Source organism: Anser anser (assembly GCF_964211835.1).
Source record: "Anser anser genome assembly, chromosome: 2".
Taxonomy (NCBI): domain Eukaryota; kingdom Metazoa; phylum Chordata; class Aves; order Anseriformes; family Anatidae; genus Anser; species Anser anser.
In genome coordinates, this window is record NC_139721.1 from 27,553,558 (window position 1) to 27,579,047 (window position 25,490).

Genomic DNA, 25,490 nt, shown 5'->3' on the forward strand with positions numbered 1-25,490 from the left:
AAGATATGAAGGAGCAAGATTTTAATAATTCATGAGATATACTTAAATTGCAAGATTTTAATTATATCTTTATCAGTTCTTTATTTAAACTTCCCATGTAGGGAGGAGAGCAGGAAAGTAAGCTAACATTTCCTACTGTGGTGCACGGTGGGCAAAATCTGGGAACACATAATTTCTGCATTGATTGTCAAAATGACTTTGAGTTCCTGATTAATACTTCACAAATACAGGTGTATGTTTACTCAAACAGTTAAAACACAGATTTCTGAGATTTAGAAAGCATATATCTTGTTATCGAAGTAAAGATTACTTTTTTTTTTTTTTTTTATCTAAAGTTGTAAATATAATGGAGAAAGGAACAAAGTACTAAAAGTTATTCTTCTAAACAGATTAATAAGTTTTGTATAAATTCTTCAATCATTAGTTCCATACTAGTGTTCTCTGTGAAATTAAACATTTCTATCTATTTTGAGGCAAGGTTCTTATACATCAGTACTATTAATAAATGCTGGATTTTACAGTCAGTATTCAACTCCTGCAGTGACTTGTAACATCAACCCAGACTGCTCACCTCACAGACGATATGCTGAATCTGTCTCACACCCTGTATTTACATTTTCCAAACAATACAAACCATTCTAATCATATACAACTTATGAAAATTAATTATGAATTATTATAACACTTTTTAATGAAGAATTGCATTTACGTAAAAATTTGCCCCACTGTTCAGTGGTCCAACATCACATTTTATTCCAAATCACCTCTATTAAGATTGCCTTAAGTGTATTGATATGATCATATTATTTATATAACTCAAAGTCTTAAACTAAGATGCTAAAGAAAGCAACATGTTATAGGTAGGACTAAGACCTTGTAACAGTAAGGATTGTGAGGCTTTGGGACAGATTTCCTGGGGAGCTGCTGAGCTTCACTGGAGTCCTTTTCTAAGATGTTATTCAAAGTTATGTCAAGAAAGGCATATGTATTCTTGCTCCTGCCTCAAGACAGGAGATTGGACCAGAAAATATCCTGATGTCCCTTCCAGCCATATTTTCTTCTGTGATTCTATGTTATTGTGCTTGTGACTGATAATTTATTGTTTGAAATTTCTTCGTTCCAGTTTTGCCAGCTTATTCAGATTTGAGACCAGGGGATGCAATTTTCCCCTCCAACCCAGTCCAACTTGCTCAAGGCTGGTTCAATAATTTGATTTATATATATATATATATATATATATATATATAATATTTCCCTGCCAACAGTCTTAGCAGAAACAGATTTCTTGCAGGGGACACACAAATCTGAGGGAATTACGTTTATTAAGTAATTTCTAGATGCCTATTTAATCAGCCCTTCCTGGTCCTTTCACCTGTATCTTATTTTGCCCATCCCCTCTTCTGAGTTCTAGCAAACACATAACTAGTCACCTCCAGGGATAACATTAGTCTTCTATATACATTTACCTTTTTATATAGGTAAAACTTATTTCACTGCTTCTGAGACTAGCATGTGGTCTTGGTTCCTCTGTGCTTATTGCTGACAGCTCTAGATCCTTACTGAATCCCTTAGTGATAGCATGACTTGGACAGTGAGGAAACACAATCTAAGGATTACTTTTTTATGAAGAGTTAACGGGTAAATTTAAAGTAGAGGAATACAAAAAGAAGGGGAATAATGCATTTCAAACATGGAACAAATTAACCGTCACCAGACACAAAAAGACCACAAACTGAGCTAGGCAAAGCTGGAATATAACATCCTTGATGGGAACCTAACACGTTTCTCACTTGGCAAGATCAAGCCTATGAAACATTCAAGGCCTACCTGTTTTGTTTTTTTTTCCTAGTTGTCACAGCACTTGGAGCCAGCATTCAGTCCCTCTAGTTAGGAGATAAAATAGACAGCACTAACTAAAGCAGCAAAATCTTTCCACGTACATTGTCCTGCTTTGTTCCCCATAATTCCCTTAATATTCTCTAATTATAGAGGGTCTGGCTAGTCTTTATAGAGGTGTTTTGACTGAATTGCATTTGCTGTTGTCTTTTACCTTTTTTTTTTTTTTCCTGATATTTGTGCTCATGATCTAGTGTTGAAAGGCTGTCCAAACAGCACTTCCAGTCTCCATTTTTAGAGGTAAAGTGGAGCTGCAAATAAATCCATCATTACTTAGAACTTTCATCTGGTTAAAAGTGTGTTCATGAATAAAGGCCTAAGTTTATTTTACAGGTTTATTCACTTGAACAAAATAGTCATGGCAGATCATTTTTCTCAAAACCAGTATTTACTGAGCCAGATGCAGCTGGATGGCTAGACATGTTAAGGAGCTAAGAGGTTGATGAGCAGTGACTTATGAAAAAAATAAATAAATAAATAAAAACAGCAACATTCACACACATGCAAACATGAAAAAGAAATTCCAACAAAGAGTGTGTCCGCTTTTTAGGGACTTTTTTTTTTTTTTTTTTTTTTTTGATTTCTGAACAGAGGTTGCTCTGCTCTTAAATGTACTCAGATTGAGAACAGAATGGTTCAGGACTCCCGAATATTGTTGTGTCATGTGGCAGAGTCATAGCTGTGTTGACTGCTCCTTATCCCCATGTAGCTAGAGGCTGTGCCTATCCCTGCATTTAAGATGGGGTGGCATTTTTCCCAGGCTTTATACTTGCTGACAGCCTAACTGGCTATTGTTCCTGACTCTTTAAAAAATAAAAAATAAAAGAGGTTTTGGGTTGCTCCCCTGCCTTTTTGTCCTCTTGCAAATGTCTGTTCCCTGTTTCTGTCAGCTAAGCAGTCCAGCTGTAAGCTTTTGCAATAGTAATCACTACCCACACATTACCCAAAGAACAACATCCCTGTTCCCACCCCTTCCCTGAAATAACAGGCTAAGGAAAAACATTGCAGACAACCAGGCATTTTTTTTATTTTATTTTTTCGAGAACAGGCTTTCTTGTGAGGTTTCCATCATTATGTGGTTTTGGCTGGCTCAGTGAGACCATGCAAACAGAAATGCCTCTCTTGCGATTTTAAGGCCAATGCAAGAGACAGCTAGAATAAAAGAAGAAAACAAAAAAGTGTAACTTTTTTTTTTCCCAAGACTTAAATACATGTTTAAAAGGTTAAACTATGTCTCAGCTTTATTAGAATCACTTTGAATTCATTGAATCATAAACTATAGACAGGACAATTAAAAGAAGGTGATAGGGGATTGCTAATACATAGTTCAAAATATTTATAATTATTTGTGTCAAATACTTTATTCCAGTTGAGGATATTTATTGTGTTACATACTCACATATTGTACATATATTATTATCATTTATTATTATTATTATCATTTGTGGTTTACCTTTAAAAAAACAGCAAGACTTGCCTAATCAATCCAGAGTTAACCCTTCATCTTAGTCTCTTGCAGATCTGTGCCCCAGCCTCTCTCCTAATGGGCGATATCATAGAATCATAGAATGACCTGGGTTGGAAGGGACCTCAAGGATCACCTAATTCCAACCCCACTGCCATAGGCAAGGATGCCACCCACTAGACCAGGTTGCTCAGGGCCTCTTCTAACCTGAACACCTCCAGGGACAGGGCATCCACAACCTCTCTGGGTAACCTGTGCCAGTGCCTCACCACTCTCTGAGTGAAGAATTTCCTTCTAACCTCTAATCTAAATCTCCCCTCTTTTACTTTAAATCCATTCCCCTTTGTCCTATCATCATCTACCCGAGTAAAGAGTCCTTCTTCATCCTTTTTATTATTGAAAGGCTGCGATAAGGTCACCCTGGAGCCTTCTCTTCTGTAGGCTGAACAGCCCCAGCTCTCTCAGCCTGTCTTCGTATGAGAGGTGCTACAGCCCCTTGATCATTTTTGTGGCCCTCCACTGACCCACTCTAAGAGCTCTGAACAGAGGTCGCTCTGCTCTTAAATGTGCTCAGATTGAGAACAGAATGGTTCAGGTCTCCTGAATATTGTTGTGCTACATGGCAGAGTCATAGCTGTGCTGACTGCTCCTTATCCCCATGTAGCTAGAGGCTATGCTCATTCTTCACTGTGTGCAGTTCTGGGCACCACAGTACAAAAAGGACATTAAACTGTTGGAGAGTGTCCAGAGGAGGGCGACGAAGATGGTGAAGGGCCTAGAGGGTAAGACATATGAGGAGCGGCTGAGGGCACTGGGCCTGTTCAGCCTGGAGAAGAGGAGGCTGAGGGGGGAACCTCATCGCAGTCTACAACTTCCTCGCGAGGGGGAGTGGAGAGGCAGGTGACCTATTCTCCGTTATCACCAGTGACGGGACCCATGGGAACGGTGTTAAGCTGAGGCAGGGGAAGTTTAGGCTAGACACTGGGAAGAGGTTCTTTGCCGAAAGGGTGGCTGCACACTGGAACAGGCTCCCCAGTGAAGTAGTCACTGCACCAAGCCTGTCTGAATTAAGAAGAGATTGGACTGTGCACTTACTCACATGGTCTTAAATTTGGGGTAGACCTGTGTGGTGCGGTGCCAGGAGTTGGACTTGATGATCCTTATGGGTCCCTTCCAACTCGGGATATTCTCTGATTCTATGATTCTTGTGCTGGGGGCCCCAGACCTGCACGCAGCACTCCTGGTGGGACCTCACCAGGGCTGAGTCAAGGGGGACAACCACCTCCCTCAACCTGCTGGTCTCTTGTCTTTTAAGTGCACACTGCCAACTCATGTTGATATCTGGTAACCCTGATCAAGGACCTCTATTTGAAGTCGTCCCATCCCCATCCCGTCCCGTTTCCCCCCCCCCCCACACTCCCCCCAGCACAGAGACAGACCTGAACATCTTTTGTTTTTTTTTTTTTTTTTTGGTAGCGTACTAAGTACTTACTAAGTGTACTAAGTAGTGTACACAGTACTTAGTGTTGCCTTTGCACATCCTGAAAGTGGACATATACCTACCAGTATATGCTGTCTGCTCATGGCAAATACCAGAAGCTGAAAGGTGCCTTTTAATGACTTACAGGCAGATCATACCCTTTATGAAGTGAATTAATTCTGATGCTGACTTTGGTATCCAGGTAATTTGCCAAGATAACAAGACCTTTAGATCTCCAGGACTTTTCTGATTAAGGTACAATGTTAGAGTTGGCTGCTGAGGTATGTGACATAGGAAACTTACTTTACCTGTTATACTGAAGTGGCATGACAGTGATGAGGACCAACATCAGGTTCTAATTTACCATCATTCAAGAACATTATAATTGCTATGACTTTGCACTGGGACCCAGTGTTCTCAGTATTTTTGGTAGTATGTAAGTAAGAGACAGGAAAAATTCTTCCCACTCAAACCTTACAAATAATTTGGTGTTTTACAGTATTTAGAGAGCACTAAACAATAAAACCCACAGAAAACACGGCCTTATCTTCCACAGGAAACTATTTTCGATTTTGAGTAATTACTTGGAAAACAAGTTCTTGCATACATGTTCCTGTGAAAATTTTCCACAATAGTAAGCAGGTAAGTGAATATATAATGGCTGTGTTCTAATTATTACTGATTAAAGAATTAAAAAGTATGTTTTTTGAAAGTGACTTCTAAACTCAGTTGTCAAGAAAATACTACATTAGTTGAAATGATAAAAAACAGCTTTTAATTAATGTTCTCCACTGTTTACTTTGTTCAGTAACAGATTTTTAGAGACGTAATTAAACCTACTTTAATTAAGAAAACTTTTGCATCGTAATATACACTGTATGGATAACTGCTTGTATTGTATTTAAAGAGCAAGACTTATATATACATTAAAAAAAAAAAAGAATTAGTGCTCTGACTACAACATTTACAGTAGCCAAATCGTAAAAAGTATTACTTTTAAATGAAAAATTACTCCCAGAGTATATGAAAAAAATGAGTTCGTATGAGGTCAAGTACTATGCTGTTTCAATCAAAACAGAATTAAATGTTAGTTTATAACCAAAACAGTTGTCTTTTTTCAGCATTCAGGCTAGTGCTGCCAATTCTCATAATTTTAACTCCAATCTTTTAAGAACCATTATATTTTTAAGGTCATGACTACTGTAATCATTTGATGAAACTTACTTCTGTGTATTACTTCTTGCATTTCTGGTTCACACAGACCTGGAGAAAACTGTGAAAGAGTAATACAAGCATGGCAAGGACTGAAGTCAGGAGGCAAAGGAAGAAAACCTGAGTAGATCTACCTTAAAAGCTGTTACAGGTTAGTTTGTAATTTCCACAATGATGCTATATGTCTACAAATGATATAATTTCATTTTTTTCAGTAACATGGGAGTTTAACTTTGCTGATTATGTTCAAATGTTGTTAAAAAATTCAAAACCTTTCTGAGAAAATATATTTAAATAATAGGAGAAGAGCATTTGGAAATATAATAATAATCAAGTAAGTCTCTTACTAATGTAATAATGTAATATATTTAATATATTCTTACTTTCCACTTTACTCTTACTTTATAGAACATGCACTATTTCCAGTTAAGTGGTTCAGTCTTGGCCAAAATACTGTAGATGGCACTGCAGAGCATATGATTTTTTTTTTCCTAATTTAAGTCATTCCTTTATTGTTCCTTTATTGTTCTTATTACTGCCCAGTAGGTATAGGCATAAATAGAAAATGCTTCCTGCAATTTCAGGATCTTTTCAAGGATCATTTCAGAATGTAGCTATTTAGTTCAAATCATGTGACATGTAGTACAAAGCACAACTGATTAAAAGGTTCATATAGTCAAAAATCTCTTTTATCTCAACTGTGGATCGCCGTGCCTCTCACAGCTGTACAACCATACCTAGTCATCCTTTGCATACTTCTTATTATTAATTAGCATTAATGCTTGTTATAACAAAGATATTTTTTACAGAATTATGCCAGCTTTTGGACTTCAGAACAAAAGGGATTGCTATGAGCCTGTCTATGTCCAGATTAAAGGGTAAAAGACTCAGTTTACACAGTCATCTCTCAATAACATCCCAAGCAATTACACTGTGAGCTGGATACTTTCTAAACATACTGGGTTCTGAATGTACAATACACAGAAAACTGCAACCCAGGACTAGCTATGAATGTTTTTAATTCTTTCAAGTGTTAGATGTGCATAGTGTACCAGGTTTACCTGAAAAGCTCAGTGGATGTCCAAGGAGAGACACATCAAGTCAACAAACCCAGGGCCAGGAACAGGATTTCATCAGTGGTGGTTTAAACTAATCTACTTTTACTTTACACTGAAGTGGCCAAGGACCACATATATATACTCCTTGTAGACAAGGCAGCAACTTGTCCCTTAAAAATCTCTGTATTGCTGGGCATCTTACCAATCACAGCTGTGAAATAATTGCGTAGACACAGGCTCCTTTCCTGAACTCATTTGCCTTTCTCCCAACAAGCTTCAAGTGCTAACAACATAGACAGAGGAAGCACGAGTCTCGGGCCTGAGATGACATACTAATATATCCATTTTATAATGGAATAGACAAAACAGAGAGGCAGTATTTTAGACCCTTTGAAGACTACTGCAAAGTAATGAATGAGGTGTTGTATTTTCTACAGGATACTGCACTGAATCCACTTCTGAAAAATACTGTCTAATAGAGATTATGTTATAAGCATAGTGTTAATGGTTTAAAACCCAGATACAGAGTGCTTCACTGTCTTGAAAGTCAGCCTTACATTGATTAAATAAGCATAATTTACTTATCTTATCAAAGAGAAATTACAAGGTATACTTGATCACATTTTGTAAGTATTCACAAGGGAAGAAGATTTTTGATGGTAGGTTTTTTAATCTGAAAGACAAAAGGATAATGAACTCCAACAGCAAGTGAAGGAAAAACTACACAAATTAAAACCAGTCAGCAAATGATAACTATAGAAGGAAACATGGCTAGGATAACTAACCACTGAAATATATCTCTGGGGAGGAGGGATGGGGAGTTGATACTCTATAACCTTAAATCTTTGAGATTAGATTTTTTTTTTAAGAGATATGTTGTCACCCAACCACAAAGTTCCAAATTTGATGCACAAATTTCCAAATAAAATACCATATCTTGTGTTATGAAGAAAAGCTAGATAATAATAAAGGTTCTCTGCTGTCATTAAAAAAAAAAATCTTTGAATTTTCTAGTGCTGATAATAAACCTGTACTTCTATCATTATTAAAAATATATATATATATTTTCCTCTTCCTTGAATAAAACATTTCACAGGTTTTTCTGGAAAGAAGATTCCAGATATAGCCAATGAGGGAGGAAAAAAAAAAACACTCAAATATATATTTTTAAGAAATCAGGCAGTTCAAGACATTTTTGCACAACTGTTTTATGCAAAGCCAAGAGCTAAGAGGAGAAAATCTAACTCCAAAATGTTAAGCTCCTCCTGCCTCCTATGATGTCCTGTTTAGTTCATTTTTTGTATTCAGCTGTAGTAAGGCATTGTTCCTTATAGTCCTAGGCATTAGTCCTTATAGAAAGACTATTCAAGATTTTGGACAGGTAAAGATTTCTAGCCAACATGGTGCATCATGCTTACTTCTATATCATGAAATAATGGTGGCCAATCAGCCTGCATTTTGAAGAAAATATAAAGCAGTTTGGGGACATTAAGACATTCCTATTTTTATACAGATGGCATGACCAGAGCATCCTCATTATATCAGACTTTCCTGCAATTATGGTACCCTTACCTCAGTACTGTTGTCTAGAGAACCAGTATTTTGTGATTAAGTCCAAGAATGAAAGGAGTGACTAAGTTTTATATCATTTTCATATTCTTCCCTGCACCAGATGCAAAATCACAGGCTATTCTGTCCCCAAGAAGTTTTAATTCCATAAGTCAGCTGATTTCTGGTCTCATACGTCTATTTGAGTTTGTGTATTTAAAAAAGATGTTACCAAATAATTTTTGAACAGCTGGGAAAACATGAGAAAATTACTCTCCTGGAGCATAGTCCAAAACAATATTAAATGCTGCACTATATTTTACAACTTTTTAGCGTATTCCTTATTTAATTCCTCTTAATCAAATCCTAAAGGTCTTTTCCACAAAGACCCAGGGAAATAAATACCCATTTCCAAACTGGGAGATAAATAGTCATAGAAGTTATTCATCTTCAGTGAGCCTGCTAAAGTACTTATTCAAAGGAAATGGGAAGCAACTGAACATACACCATTTGATGAGCAGTGCAGAACTGGGATAGTTCTACGGAATTATCTTTCTCTGTCAATTTAATCTCAAAAAGAACACAGTCATGTGAAGAGTACTATGATGGTAGCAGCATCTGTGCCACATGTTTCGACAGTATGATTAGGGAGAGACAAAAGAAAGATCAATTTTTAATTTCAATTAATTTTCAAATTTTAATTCAGGACTATTTTCTATTTTACTGTGTCAGGCCATGAAAAATACAATGTGGATACAATTTTATTTTTTTCTAAAGTGGCATCTGTTTATTACTTTTTGTAATTTTTGTAATACTACAAGTTAGCTACGCCAAACTACATGCAAAATGCAAAATGCCTTTTGCAGCTTATGAGTACTTAAATTTGGGGAAGATAAACTACTTTTTTGTTATACAAACAGTTTGTTGATATTTACCAAGTATTTTTTTCATTACAAAGATGTTGTGAAAGAAGTTGTACTTTGACCCTCTGTACAAATAGCGTTTACTGTCAAGACCCTGCTAAGGTGATAGGCCAAGTGTTATCAACTCTTGCAGGGCAAAGCCTTAGGAAACACAGATATTGAACACATGAATAGATAATGCCATTTATCTAGTAGCAGATCACTGGAAAATAACATTTCAGACCACTGCTATATGAGTTAGGCTCTCCTCCCTCCTCTCTGTTCTGTGTATCAATTTGCATTGACTGACCTTCTTTTACTGTTTTACTGGACATCCAAGGGGCAAAGTTCCCAGGTCCTGCTATGGTCCTGCTATACAGGCAAAGAAAACCTCTTATTTTAATTTTTTACTTCAGTCTCCAATTCATATGTTGAAAATGAAGGAAAGGAACACAGAAAGTCATGGGATAAAAGGGTAAGGATGAAAAAAAATAAAAAAGCAGAATTCATTAAAATAGGATTTAGTTTTTGGTAAAATACTGGTAAAGGAAGTAACTTGAAGCAGCAGAAGAAAGGAAGCTAGCAGATGAGAGAAGGAGGTGAAGAAAGAATCAAGATGATTGTAACAGAAACATTTTGAAGGGGAATCATTTGTGTGATGTTAAGAGCAGAAAAAGTAAGCTACAATGGATGAGGTGTGAAATGACAGAGGACCTGAAGGTCCTTGGATTCTGGAAGACTCTGAAAGTTTATGTAGCTGGAAATGGTAAATGTAGAAAAAATCTGCATGTACAGGTCAATAAGGAAAATGAGGATTAAGTCAAATATCTCCAGACTGCATGCCTTTGGTGATATAATCCAAGGTGACAGAGACAAGGAGAAAGAGAGATCAGAAATTTAGGTTTAGCCCTGTTGATCCTAAACCAAATTGAAAATATTCCTTCCATAACTTTAGCAAGTTACATACTGGCACATGACTAGAAATAAATGGAAAATCCAAGGTACCTAACATATGAGTTAGCACAGAATCCCTCAGAGAAGGCTTTTCTGGCTCTTTGCTGACCCCTTCAATCAGAAATGATATGAATAATGCCAGTGTTTTACCCATCACAACACTACTTTGTCTAGATATGTGAAAATAGTTTTATTTTGTCTGGAGTACAAAATACTATTTTTAAATGCAAAAGCAACAGGCAGCATGTGGCAGACATTATAGAAAACAATGGTGTAGAACATTTCCCAAAATAAAACCACATGTAATAGCTGTGTGTGAGTTAAGTCAGAATTACAGTTTTACATAAATGGAATTATTTTCCTCCTTTTTCCCATTGTTTTGTATTGCAGCACTTTGCAAAACATTGCAATGAATTTTTACAGAGTAATTTTGGCATTACAATTACTCTAACCTTTATTAAATGTTACAAAAGAAATGTCAAAAAAGATGTCATGATCAGTTCATTTAAATATTGGTTTAGTTAGGAAATTGCACAGAATCAAAGGGCAGGCAATAGGATAAAGAGGCGAAGAGACAAAAGACCCTGAAAGATTGATGTGGGCATATTTAAATAATAATAATAATAAAAGAATAACACGATCCCCTAAAAGACCTCCAACAGATTTATACATAATTCCACACAATCAGTTATAAAATAGAGGTATTTCAATTCTCTTTGATCGTTCATCTAAGAAACTAGGTACTGTGTCAAGGCAAAATAGCCTTTCCTTCTCTACTAATAGTCTTATACATCCATCTCACCACAGAAATGAGGTGTGCTTTTTTTTTTTTTTTTTAACAAAGCAGAAATATTGCAAAGACAGAGGGGTTCCTTTTATCTAAGTAGGTGACACAAAGAGTTCCAGGAAATTATGAATGGTTGCATTTGTTCATACATGGAAAGACACTACGTGTTTTGTAGGTGACTTCGTTTAAAGTAAAAGGGGAGAAAACAAATAAAAATATAGCTGTAATTCATTCAACCTGTAATTAGTTGAACTTCCTCTCTCTGTAAATACCTCCACCTCCCATTACCTCACGGCAAGACCACTTCTCACTGATTGGCAGAAAGATTCCTTGCACTTAGAAGGGTGGTGGTTTATTTTCAAAGACAAGCAAAGCAGACAGGCACCAAACATCTCCATGTAGTTACATGCTCTACACAAGCACACCCATCTAATGAAAGGAAGTCATTTCCACTACTTACATGGAAAACAACAGTGCTGGAAAAGTATAAGCAGTAGGCATAGATACAATAGAAACAATAGTGTAGTAACACAGAGTGGATTTCAGCCCAAAGCAGTTCAGCACAGTTACCAAAAGCTCAGCCAAAGAACACAATAGTCCTGGAACTCATGTGATGGGATTGCTGCCTACAGACCACAAGTATTTTGGTTCAATCTCTAGTTGTCGTCATGCACAGAGTGCTCCAACAGAGTTCAAGGAATCATTTATGAACTGAAAGTTAAGCATATGTTCATCTGCCTTCACAGAGCGGACCAGAGTGTTTGGTGCTTCTCATGCTTGAGCCCAGCATGAAATCAGGCACTGAACAGATGCCTGCACTGCGTGCCTTCATTCCCACCCATTTATTGAATGAAAGAAAGAACGTTCCTCAAAGCAGACACCAGAATGCCTCTACTAAGTAACCAAAACACCCTGGGAAAGTCCTTACTAAACGTGTTTTCTAAAATACCAGCACTATGGCAAATGGTTACCTGTTCAGTTTATGCAAGTTATTCTGTCACTAAAGTCTAAAGATATTTACTTGGGAATCCATTTGCTCAGTTTCACTAACCCTGCTTAGAAGATCTCTGTGCAAAACACATTTAAAGCTGCAAAGGTAACCAAGAACATTTTGAAAAAGGAGCACTGTGAAAAGCAGCTTATAGTACAGAAAAACAATTATTTTGTTTATTTTTGCCTCTTGCAGTTTAACAGATATTTGTACATTATTTGAATTTTCATCCATGAACTCATCCTCTCTCTCTTTATAAAGTCTTGTGTTGGTGTCACAGTCTCATACATGCGACAGTTCTTTTGAGGCTGATGATTGCTATCTCATTACAAAATTTTCTCCATTCAAAACAAATGATTAGCAGTCTGTTACAAAAGTGTTTCAAGTGATTTAGCATAGCTTTTTCAAAACAAGGCAGCTGAAATACCAGGTAATGATTTGAAACCTACATCATACTTCCACAGTGTGTCTTTGACTGGCATTTTTAGCTTCACTAAAAGGAACCAAAATAGCCGTGTTATGCAAAGCCTGTCTCTTCAGCTGGTAAGGTAGCATTAATTGAACTCTCTGTATTTTTGGAGTAGCAAAGAACAAGGATACAATGGAGGAAACATAGCAGAGAAACAGTGGGTCATTCTCAGTGATATTGGATACATACATATGATACAACTGTTACACATTTTTTCTTCCCCATTACACACTCTTTATGTGCTATAATTTGACCTATGGAAGGGCCTAGAAAATGTCTGTTCATGGCTTTGCTTTTAACTTGTGGTGTGACTTCTGGCTGATTTTCTTCTGTTCCCATTTCTATGTTAAGCCTGTTTTGATTTTGGTCTTTATTAAGAATCTAAACCTAAATCTAAACAGGAGCTGTTACTCATTACGGGTTCAGGCTTTCTCATGACAGTAGAAACATCTTGGTGTTGCTGTCTCCACAATCAGAAAAATAATCCTTTAAATAATTCTGTAATGCTATTCATTAGGGTGGTTTAAGTGCTTATTGCATTGTTTCATGTATTTTCTACAACAATAGTAACATAAAAGCTCAACATTTGAAGTTTAGTCACTTATTAGTTAAATATAAACATGACTGAGCCCTAGTAAGCCAGAGGGACAGGCCACCAGTACCTTTTTTTCAGTATCAGACTTTAACAGTGAATACAGCTTCATTTCTTGTGACTTTCAGGGCTGGAAGTATGAACCAGGACCCTAAAACAGAGAAACATAGTCCTGCAGCTAATAAGCTTTCTTAATTGTAGGTGAAAGATAGTACGTGAAGAATTGCTTTTGGTCAGGCAAGTGGATAGCAGAGCTACCTTCTCTGGCTGCACCATGTACAGATGTTCCATTGCAACATGATTGGAGCAGGGCAGTTTCCTGGATTTATTTTGTGGAAAAAAAATAATAATAAAAAAAATGCCTTGACACTGACAGGTGAGAGGCTTCTGAAAGTCCTCATATTAAAAATGGTTTGGATTGAAGACAGCCTACCTTTGCTTCATACGTCTGCTTGCAGTTTGTTATATACATATTTTATGTTGTCTTTGTAAGCCTGACTATTCTGTTTGCTGCTCTCTGTACATCAGGGGAACTCCCTGACAGCAACAGAGCACACGTGCATCCAGGAGATAGTTCTGAAATACAGTTTGGGAGACAAAGAAAAAAGTCTGCAGGGACCAGCAGCCTGGCCTCTGCGATGATGGAAAGGCAGACAAACCTACAGAGTTAGAAGAGATTACTTGGTTTGCAGAAGGGTGCTGGACTGGACTGCTAGCCTGAAGGAAGTTGGCAATCCAAATGTTCAAAGGAGATTTAAGTTTCATGGTCTGAAGACCTCAACTTTCTCTTATTCAGAAGGGATTTTTTGCTAGTGAAGCCCAGAAATGCTGACTGCAAAACCTTTTAATCTTCTCATATTAAGGAAAAAGCTATGGACAGATTCACCTCAAGGTTCTGACTTTCACTGAAATAAACTATAACTGTAGAAAATGTTGATGATTGTAGGTCTTTGGTTCTTGTGCTTGCTTCTAGGAAGAAATCAAAGGAATGTTTATTTAGAGTTGAGTATAATTCATATGACACAGCAGTTCATCTGTTCATTTGTTTCTTTCCTTTTTTTTTTCCATTTGGATTGGTACACTGTTTCTTAACATCTCTTGGTTTCTTGAAGACAGCATGCATATGACCATTGCCTACCTCTTCAGTAGATTAGATCAAAGTTTTAAAGTTATATACAGTATTTAAATCAAATCTTGACCCACATAATCTCTTTGCTTTCTCTTCTGAATAAATAAAATCAATATTATTATTATAAACAAAATATTACTACTGTTGCAGTGAAATTATTCTACCATGCACAAATGCAGTCTCTATTTCTATTTCTTTCAATACTTTGGTTTCTACAGAAAAAGGCCTGACAAAATCATTGTACAGTATATACTGTACTAATAAAAAACACTATTTTTTTTTTAATTCACATGATGAAGACTTGACATTAGCAGGTTTTTTTATTATTTTTTATTTTTTTTTAACACTGACCTTTCCAAGGATATTCTTAGTTTCTTTTAAACTAAGTGAACCATAATACTATGATTTTGCAAAGCCTATATACTTCACAAAATTCTGCTGCATCTTGTCTTCAGTGGTAAGTATATAATGAAGACATATTTCTAAATAACAGTTGTTTGTTGACAGGCAGCTAAATACTTTCAGTATAGTATTTTATTAAGGTGTTTTGCTGAATGTTTTTAACTATACAGAATATTTAAAGACATTTAAACAGTATATCTTGTAAAGTTTTGAGGTATTTTCCTGGCCTGTCCAAAACATCACATCATCTCCAGCCTTCAAACATTGACCAGCAACATTTCTGAGTGGGGGCTAATAGACACAGTTAAGTCTCAAGCCATTGTTATTATGGAATTAGTATTCTGCTTTACAAAAAGGATATTTAAATCCAGGAACAAATTTCTGACCTAATATGAATTTCCTTCATTGATCTGAATACTCTGGTCAAATATTGACATCAATGCAGAGAGAAGAGGACAGTCAATGAGAAATGCAAAGTTTCTCAATTGAACTTTCTGCATCTGTTTAAAAAGGTCAGTGCAGTAAGCTTGCGGGTAATCAGCGACAAGCAGTTCAGTTGTGATGTCAATACTGTACCACAGATCTGTTGGAGGAGCTCTGCTCTTTTGGTAGGCAGACCAAATCCTCAGCTACAGCAGACTGAGATATTAGCAGCAAATCCTTCTGGAGACCAGCTGCATGCCCGCACCATTCCAGATCGCCTGAAATTTTTTTGTCTCTAACACAGACGTAAAAATGACTAAAGATCCCCATTCCTTAACTCTTCAAGCTATTTCACAGATGATTTTTAAGTGTTTTCATGCATGTTTAGGGTCAGAAAAAATGACTATTGAGGTAGGAGAGAATATCTTTTGTCTAGAAGAAATTTGAATTTTCCCTAAGAATTGAGATCTCAAAGGCAGTAAGGTATTATCATTGCAACAGATAAGCTTAATTGAAAAATACATTATAAATAAGTAAATAAATAAATTTGACATGAAGATATGCTAAGATTCCAAGCAAGAGATACCTGTAACTGATCACTGAGCAGATGAATTTCCTATTTATGGGGTGTATGTATAGACCTTCCCATTATTACAAACTCCATAATTTATATTTTTCCAATAAATGTTAGCAAAGAAAGAGTATAAGCAGCTTTACATTTTAAACAGTGTTTTTTGTACACTAGAGAAGAATGATTTAGCAATAAAGAAATATATTACTTTTTCTTCAGGTGAGTCACAGTCATATATTAAGACATGCCACTTGGACTGAAAAAGCTTATTTAAATACTTCAGTTCTGCTAGAAACAGAATTCTCAAGGGAAATGTTTTTCTTCTGATAAGGGCTACACACTTGTTATGCTGATGTGTTAATAAATCTAGGTCTGGCATACTCTAAAATTTTTAATTATATTTTTGATCAGAATATGTCACAGAATTTTGAGCTGAACACCTCTATTATTCTGGGTTTAATATGTGTCCTGCTAATATGATAAATTAAGTATCTGTGGAAGCAAAAAGTCTGGTGTTTTAACTCTAAGTAGTCCAACTCAAAATTCAAGTTTCTGGCCAACAATAGACATGAAAGTTTAAAATCAGTGAATGAAAGAATAGATTATAGGATGCGATGAATTATCTGAGAAGATTTTTTTCAGAATAGTTTCGTATAACAGAGGGAACTGTGTGAACCTGACCTCAAGCTGTCTCAATTTTCTGTGAAAGTGCTGGCAACCCACAATGCACTGTTCATCTGCCCCACAGGCTTTCCACCAGATGGTGATGCAAAGGGCACTAGTTTTCCTAATCCACATTGCAGCATGCATTTTGTCAGTACAGCTTGTCACTAGATGGCTGAAAGCATCCCATGAAGCTATCTGAGCATACATGTGCTCAGAAAGAAAACAAGAATGTGGCAGCTGGGTGCTAATACAAATGCTAGAACTAGTGATTTCAGAATAAATGTGGACTTGAAGTTACAGTGCAAATGTATTTTCCATTGCCAAATGGAGAAACAAAAACTGATTGTAAATACTCACACGATTTCTGCAACAACTAAGCAGAAATAAAGATGACATTTCCATGCAACTGAGAAAGGGTATGCTTACAAAACAGTCAATATGAAAATATAGTAAATTAGAATTACAGCACAGTCACACCCGGATAAACTTGGGTTAGCAGAGCAGACTCTTACCAAACTCTCTTTCTGAAGTTAGGGAAGATTTTATTTTTGTGTATTAACACTGAGTCAGCTTTCCCCACATGCTTTCTTCCTCTGTAAAATGCACTGAAGGGAAAACATAGTCATAAGCTAGAAAGTCTTCCACATCAAGTCTATGAGAAATTGAGAGAAAATTTGTGACCGTAACTAATTTTCCAAAGTCTTAATGTCCTCTTCTAATATCCATGTCATATTGCAAACCCAGTTAAGTCTAACTTATTGAGCATGAGACTCATATGACTGATGCTCACATCTTATGGGACTACAGTTCCCCTCTGAAACCTGACATAACTCTGTCTCTTGTGCAAGAAGATGGTAATATTGGAGTGACAGCAAAATGCTAAGCACTTCCCTCCATTATAGCATCAAAAAAAAAAAAAAAAAAAAAAAAAAACAGAGTAAGCTTACAGGAGATCTAATTAGAAGCAGAGAAAGCAAAAAGTGGAGTTTGCATGATCCAGTCTTGGGTCCCAGAGGGTCCATGTAAGAGTTTTGTCTGTCACCCACTATTCACTCCTCTAGCTGCCCCTCACCTTCTCTCTTTCCATCCAGTGTGAAAAGTACTGCAACAGAAGAGATACCCTTTCACCATATGGCAATGTAAATAGTGGGGTTTATGTCTGTATATTTTTTAAATTCTTCTTTGCTAAAGGAATATATACCTATATGAATGCATACATACAGATAATTTTGCAATTCTTCAACAGTTTTGCTTTTCAGGATAACATTTACTTAGAGAAGTGGAGGAAATAAGGACCATAAATCTCTCTTCCACTATCTAGAGTCTTTGCCATCCTCTTCTGCAGTAACTCTTGCTCAGTATTCAGCAGTTCAAGTCAGTTGAGACATCAGCTCCACAGTGAGAATGCTATTAATGACTTGCTTAACAAACACAAAAAAAGGCAGTCTCCCTGCAGACATCTAGTAGCCGTTGGCTTAAAAAGGACATTATATATGTCTATATTCTTTGTTAGTTTGTATATATAAAGTGTGTAAATTTCATCCAAAATTTAGTAAGTAATTCATACTTACCGATCTTCAAGAAAACCAAATTTAACATCTATGTGAAATGTCCCTTGTGAACAACAGGAGGGCAGTAGGAACAATTTAGAAATTTAATTTAGTGGGGATTTCTGCTATAAGAAGGTGAGGGAAGAGGTAAGGGATGGAGAGAGGCAGAAAAGAGTCTTACAGGAGGTGGTTCAGGACACCTTAAAACACTCTTGCTGACTTTTGTTCCTCAGATGGAGGCAAAGTAACCTCACAAGGAAAAAGTATGCTCTTTAGGGGACACTTCTGAAAGCTTATTGGGAAAAAAAAAAAAAAAGGCAATAAAGCAATAAAAAGGCAAAGGCCTTAAAACTGATACGGATTTACCTCTTACAAAGGTACTTATAGTCAGATACATGTTTAGGACAGAAGTGTTTATAGATGATGTATGTATTCCCTCCATGGCTGTACAGATTTTTGTATGTGGTTGGAAAATCCAATAGTATAAATGATGGTGAGCTGGAAAGTTTGTATTGCTTTTTTAATTACACCAATTAATAATTCAACAGAATGAGTTTCATCCTAAAAGGACAGCTGCCCTAAATTACAACTCACTGATGTCTCTGACACAGCCCAGCATTTGCTGTCAAGTTAAAAAACAATAAAAACTGCCAACAAACCAACCCTGAACTATCAGAGATATTGTGCCCACACCTGTGGAGGGTACTATATCCAGGCTGGAGCTATTCCTGTTACCCAGCAACTCATCAATCTCTTTCTCCCTGACAAAACATTTAACCTGTGTTTTTTTCACAATAGGTTCTAAAACAGGCAATTAGACAACAGGATGTTTTCCTCAGATTGATGCATTATGTACTAAGACACAACTGACCTTCAAGGTATGAGAAATACCAGAAAACAGCTCTTGAAATACTGAAATGAACTCGGATACTAGAAAGGATGCCTTCAACCCCCTATCTTGCCCCTGTAAGTAGTAGATGACTGTGTTCCTTCCTTCCCACACACTGTGAACTGAAAGTAGTATTTAACATTATAACTAAAGTTAAACTGGACTTCAGGGCAATATAAGATTTATTTTGGCTGCTGACAGTCTTTAAGTTGAGAACTGGACTTCTGGTTTTCCATTGAAAGGTTTTTAGATTGCACGCATAATGAAAGATATTAAGTAGAATGAATCATTTGTTTTTTCATCATTATTGATATTTTAAATTGTGGACACAGAGATACCAGTATGGGTAAGGAATAGCAACTGGAAGAACACATGGTTAGACATATGCACTTCTGTTATCCTCTTAACAACAGAGTGTCAGGTTTGGGGAATATGATTTTAAGTTATGTTCCAGGCAATCTGTGTGACCTAGCATTAAATGGTATACAAAGCTGCTGGCTTTTAGACTCCAGCCACTCACTAACTCTTCCTCTTGAGAGTGGTGGACAGATGGCAGTTTCCCTCCCAACTCTCTTCTTGAGGGACACAAGGGTAGAAGCTAGGCTTTCTTTCTAGCTTTGTCACTCCAAGTCTCCATCTGACTGTGCGATGTTCGAGGTTCAAGACCACCTGATGAAACTGAACAGGAACAATTCTATGGGGCATGACGACATGCATCTCAGGGTCCTGAGCGAATGGGCTGATGTAGTTGCCAAGCCTCACTCCATCATATTTGAAAAGTCCTGACAGTCAGGTGAAGTCCCTGGTGACTAGAAAAATGGAACAGTCACTCACATTTTTAATAAAGGTAGAAAGGAAGATGTGGGGAACTACAGACTGGTGAGCCTCACCTCTGTGCCTTGGAAGATCATGGTATAGATCCTCCTGGAAGCAATTTCAAGGCACATATAATAAAAATAATAATCCAAGACAGCCAGCATGGGTTCACCAAACACAAATCATGTCTGACCAGTCTGGTGGCCTTCTATGATGGAGTGACTGTATCAGCTGACAAAGGAAGACTGACCTATGTCATCTACCTGGACTTCTGCAAGGCCTTTGACATGGTCCCACATGGCATCCTGGTCTGCACATTGGAGTTGTATGGATTTGATGGGTGGATCATTGAGTGGATAAAGAGTTGGCTTGAAGGTCACAATCAGAAAGTGGTGGTCAATGGCTCTATGTCCAGGTGGAGGATGGTGATGAGTGGTGTCCCTCAGGAGTCTGTCTTGGGACTGGTACTTTTTAATATTGTTATCAGTGACGTAAACAGTGGGATCAAGTGCACCCTCAGCAAGTTTGCAGATGACACCAAGCTGAGTGGTGCAGTTAATACAACAGAAGGAAGGGATGCCATTCAAAGGGACCTGGACAAGCTTGAGAAGGGGCCCACATTAACCTAATGAAGTTCAACAAGTCCAAGTGCAAGGTGCTGCACCTGGGTCGGGGCAATCCCAGACATGAGTACAGACTGGGAGAAGAACTCATTGACAGCAACCATGCATAGAAGGACTTGGGAGTTCTGGTGGATGAAAAGCTTGGGCTGCATCACAAGAGTGGCCAGCAGGTCAAGGGAGGTGATTGTCCCCCTCTGCTCTGCCCTTGTGAGGCCCCACTTCGAGTGCTGCATCCAGGTCTGAAGCCCACAGCACAAGAACGATGTGAAGCTGTTAGAGGGGGTCCAGAGGATGGCCAGAGAGATGATCAGAGGGCTGGAGCACCTCTCCTATGACATAAGGCTGAGAGAGCTGGGGCTGTTCAACATGTAGAAGAGAAGACCAGGTTAGGTGAGGCCCTGGGTAACCTGATCTAGTGGGTGGCATTCCTGCTTATAGCAGGGAAGTTGGAACTAGATGATCTTTGAGGTCTCTTCCAACCTGAGCCATTCTATGATATGGTATTCTATGATAAGAAAAAGTCCTGCCTATGGCAGAGGCGTTGCAAATAGATGATATTTAAGGTCCCTTCCAAACTAAACCATTCCATGACTTTATGAAAAGTGCTTTTATTTTCACACTAGGAACAGTGTGAAACAGTTAACAACAGAGTTAAAACTTCATCTGGCTGTTAACATGACTTTTGTGAAGAGGGATTGTCATTATGATGTTTTAGAGTGCTTCAGGGGTGCAGAATGTGATCAAGATGTTATGAATTGGTGTTTCTAGTTGAAAACCAGTAAGAGTCATACACATTGTACAAATGATTCTGATGCCATCTAGTAAGTGGCATAAGAATAAATTGGATGAGCACAGAACTATCTTTTTTGAGCCAAAAATAATAATTTTGTGCCAAGTTGAGTTTTTATGAATAATTTCCATTAGATATGATGGAATTAATTTGTACATAAGGCCTGACTTTTGAAGTAGTTATTTCCAGTTGTATTTATTACTTTGTAGCTGCATTTAATTACAGGCTGATTTTGGAGAATTCAAAAGTCTAATGACCTGATTTTCTGAAGAAAGCTGACTGTCAAGGCAAGATACAAAATGAAGGTGAAACTTACGGGCTGGAATTTCAATCCAGAGTACTTAAAATCTTCTCCTAGGAACAACTACCAAATGTTCTACACCTAGACTGAAAATCTATTGTGGGCCCAAGCTCACATATAAACAACAGAAGTACTGTTTATACAGGAGGTTTTGGTGTATACAGTATCCAGGAGGTTTTGGTGTCTATCCTTACCCCACCACTTTCCCCCACAAAAGCTTGTTTTAAAGCTGGCACAAGCACTTTTAGTGTCATAACACTCATATTTAGCAATTACTCTGTGGAAAAGCCATTCAAATGATGGTCTAGTTTCTTTCAGACCAACTGTTGGCACAGCTGCAGTGGTGGTTCTTACTCAAGAATGCTCTCTTTCATTAAGCAGACATCACACAATTGTGAGAATATTGTCCCTTTAAATGCTTCCTCACATAAAATGTTGGATTCATGACACTAGGAGGAATCCTGGTGTTGGTTCAATTTTACTTCTCAAGACTTCCCACCTGTACTCTCCTTGAAGCTGTGTCATTACAGTATCACATATGTTCTTCCTTCAAAGTTGGTTGATTTAGAGGCCAACAGAGCAGGCACCATGCTAGTTAGTATCCCAATCCTTTCAATATAAAAAGCTTCAAACTACTCATAGCAGGAGGTCATACAAAAATCCAAGCCCATTTCTGGATAACAAGAATGAAAAAAAAAAAAAAACTAACAAAAAAAATGTAAGACCCCTTATAATCCTGATTCTCTGCAAAGTGACTGTATAATTTCGGGGGGCCTAAGAGTCATAAGATCATTATGTAGATCTTCATTCTTCACTCAGTCATGAAAAGTTAGCATGAAACAACTCTGCGAGTTGAAAACCAGGACTTTCACTGAGGCTGTTTTCTTAGACTGTTGTAGAGGCCAAAATTAGATCTCTTCCTTCTCTTCTCCTCTGAGATTTGCTTTAATTTCCCAGTTCAGGGAGGCTTTGGATCCAAAGATCTCCATCCCCTTGGATCTCCATCCCTTTCGAGAAGTCAAAGGCAGGAAGTTATCAGTGCTCTGCACTGTCAGGTGCACATAGGCTCATTTTGTACTTTAAGGATCATGGTGCATTGACCTTGGCCAGTAGAAAAGTGTCCACAAAGCCACTTGTTCACTCCCCCTGCACCCAGGATGGGGGTTGAAAAAAAAAAAAAAAAAAAGCAAGAAAACTTGTGGGTAAAGATAAGACAGTTTAATGACAGTTTAATAGGTGAGTAACTTGGTCTAGTGGATGGTGTCCCTGCCCATGGCAGGGAGGGTTGGAATGAGATGACCTTTAAGGTCCCTTTGAACCCAGACCATTACATGATTCTGTGAGGTGAAGGAAAACAAGGGAAGGAAATAGCTCCCTCCCACAGGTAGACTGCTGCCCAGCTAGTCTCTGAACAACAGCCACCTTGGATGCTAACCTTCTTCTTCTTCCCCTACCTGTTTTATTGCTGAGCATGAGATTATATGGCTGGGGTATCCCTTTGGTCAGCTTGGGTCAGCTGTCCTTGCGGTGTCTCTTTCCAGCATCTTACCAACCCCTAGCCTGATCACTACAGGGGCGGAATGGGAAAAAGAAAGAGCCCTCATGCTGTGCAAGCACTATTCAAATGCAAAACAATGGTGTGTTATCTGTTTTTTAGAGACAAATACAAAACACAGTACCATATGGTGGCTATGAAGAAAGTTAACTCCATCCCAGCCAAAACCAGTACAAGAATACAGATTCACATTATGTTCACATCATCTAATCTATTTGACCACAGCAGAGGACCATATCTTACGCTCCTCTCCTTCCCTTTCCTAGGCCTAATGACATTTATTCCCAAATGTTTCTTTTCAACAGATCTGCTGTCTGTATATACCTGATCAGTGTGTATGTATTTGCATGTGTGTAAATATATGTTTAGTGGGTTCTTTTCCTTTAGATAGTTTAGGTGATCTGAATGCATGATAGAGGAAAGAGTAAGATTATCTCATTCATTAACAACTCACAGCTGTACTGGATAGAGTGTAATGTGAAACTGCGCGCTATGTTGCTCTTCTTGAGTTGGCTGTCACAGTATATGACTGAAAAGAGATGGGGTCTGGTTAGGAAGGCTGTGGGGAGAAAGAAAATATGCTGAGGAATAATCCTCAGGGAACCAGAACTAGAAGGCAGTTAAAACCTTAAAGATAATCATGAGTGATGAAAACTATTTTATGCTTAGGAAGTCACCGACAAGGCAATGATTTGCAGGTTCTAAAGAATCTGTCTTTTGTGATGTGCAGAACTGTGCTTCACTTGAAAGGGCACCAAACCTGTTTTCTTTACTATTGTTTTTAATAAAAGAATGGCTTGGTTAACTGAAGCACTTTGTAAGGTATTCAGAAAATTATTATCCCTGCTGCTTTTAATAATGTATTAAAATTGTTCTCAGAGTAACTAAATGTTTGGAAAAAATATACAGATTACCTTTTTTTTTTTTTTTTCTCCCACGGTGGGGGAATGGAGGGGGGAGGAGTAAAAAAAGAGTGAGAAATCTAAATAGGTCATAGTGCAAGAGGTAGAAGAAGTAGGAAGAAAAATAAGATTGTCAAGTAGAAATAATTAACAGCTGCATGCTGGTCTACAGAAAAAAAAAACAGAGTGGGCAAAATGGTTAATCTAGGCCTGCTAGGAGAATAAAGAGAACAGTGCAATGAGATGACTGCTGGCTTTCACTGCAGTCCCAAGCTTCTTATGGAACAATTTAACTTAAATAGCAGCTATGTGATGTATGTTCTGTTCATATTTGCCTTCTTTTGCTGATTGACTCAATTCATGTCTTCATTTCACCAAACCAGGGCTAATTTCTCCATAAAACAATACCTCCTGCACTATTCTGTCCTTTAAAGTGTGTCAAAGAAAATGAGAAAATAATTGTATGAAATTTAATGTTTAGCTTTGGCTAAACTCAGAGCAAAATCTGTTCTGTGTTACAACCTTCTTAATTCAATAAACTCCATTAAGAGGCATGGAAACTTGATTCTGCTTCCACTGCTAACACTGAAGTATGTTGGGATTAAGTCTATGGCAACTGGTGATAATACACTTGTTTATAACTTGAACATTACTGCTCAGCTGCAAAGAGCCTTCACATTTCACCATTTTATACTGAACATGCCAGAAGGGACCAGGAGCTACCTCAGCTTTTGGTGCATCCCAGTGGAGATTTTAAATAGACGATAATTCCCAAGCACAGCAAACCCTCCCCCATTTTGGTTTCTGACTGCAAATTGGGAATACCTTTGTATTCACAACAGTACTGTCACCACAAAACAGGCCATCTGATGGAAGCAATAATGAATTCTGAAATTCATTTGTTGCAGGTATTTGCATGTCATCAAACCATTTAAGTTTTTTTTTTTTGTGTGTGTGTGTCAGTCACTGTAAGTTAATTTTTACTAGAACTGGTACTTTGACATTTAGGTTTTGTAGTCTTTCTTAAATTCTTAAAGCAGGTCTTGGTGTTGTTTTGTTTGTTTGTTTTAACCGATTTATTTTTGTATTCACCTATTTTCATCTCTAGGGCATGCTATCTCACTTTGTTCAGTTTTTATTATGAAATAAATGTTCCCTTTATAATGTCTTCAGTCCTCACATAATGCACAGAGAGGCTTTGTAGGACTGATTGTTCAGATGAGGGTAAGAGTTGTATTGGTTTGAGGTGGAGTTTTCATCATAGAGGTATCAGGTCATTTTTAAACTGAGCACTGGCAAAACTTGCCCAAACACAACATGCAGTGAGTTTTCTGTAGAATATTGCATTGTATTTCATAAAACTAAAACTTTCATAAATAAAGCAAAAGTTTGGGGGATAGTTCTGGGGAAAAGCAAAAACATTCTGGTGATGTAAACACTAATGAGACTTGAGTTTTATGTACAAGAGGGAAATGACAGTAGGATACTACTACCATTATGTCTGAATGACTGTATTGTG

The 25,490-nt window shown here is 37.5% G+C and overlaps 1 long non-coding RNA gene across 1 annotated transcript in view; it reads left to right on the forward strand.

The window, feature by feature from the left end:
* LOC310895318 overlaps nucleotides 1-25,490 on the forward strand; it is a 66,274-nt gene that overhangs the window by 3,642 nt on the left and 37,142 nt on the right. The window contains exons 2-3 of the long non-coding RNA XR_014580611.1: nucleotides 6,103-6,204; nucleotides 18,894-19,061. This is a non-coding gene — a long non-coding RNA (uncharacterized lncRNA). The remainder of the gene's footprint in view (nucleotides 1-6,102; nucleotides 6,205-18,893; nucleotides 19,062-25,490) is intronic.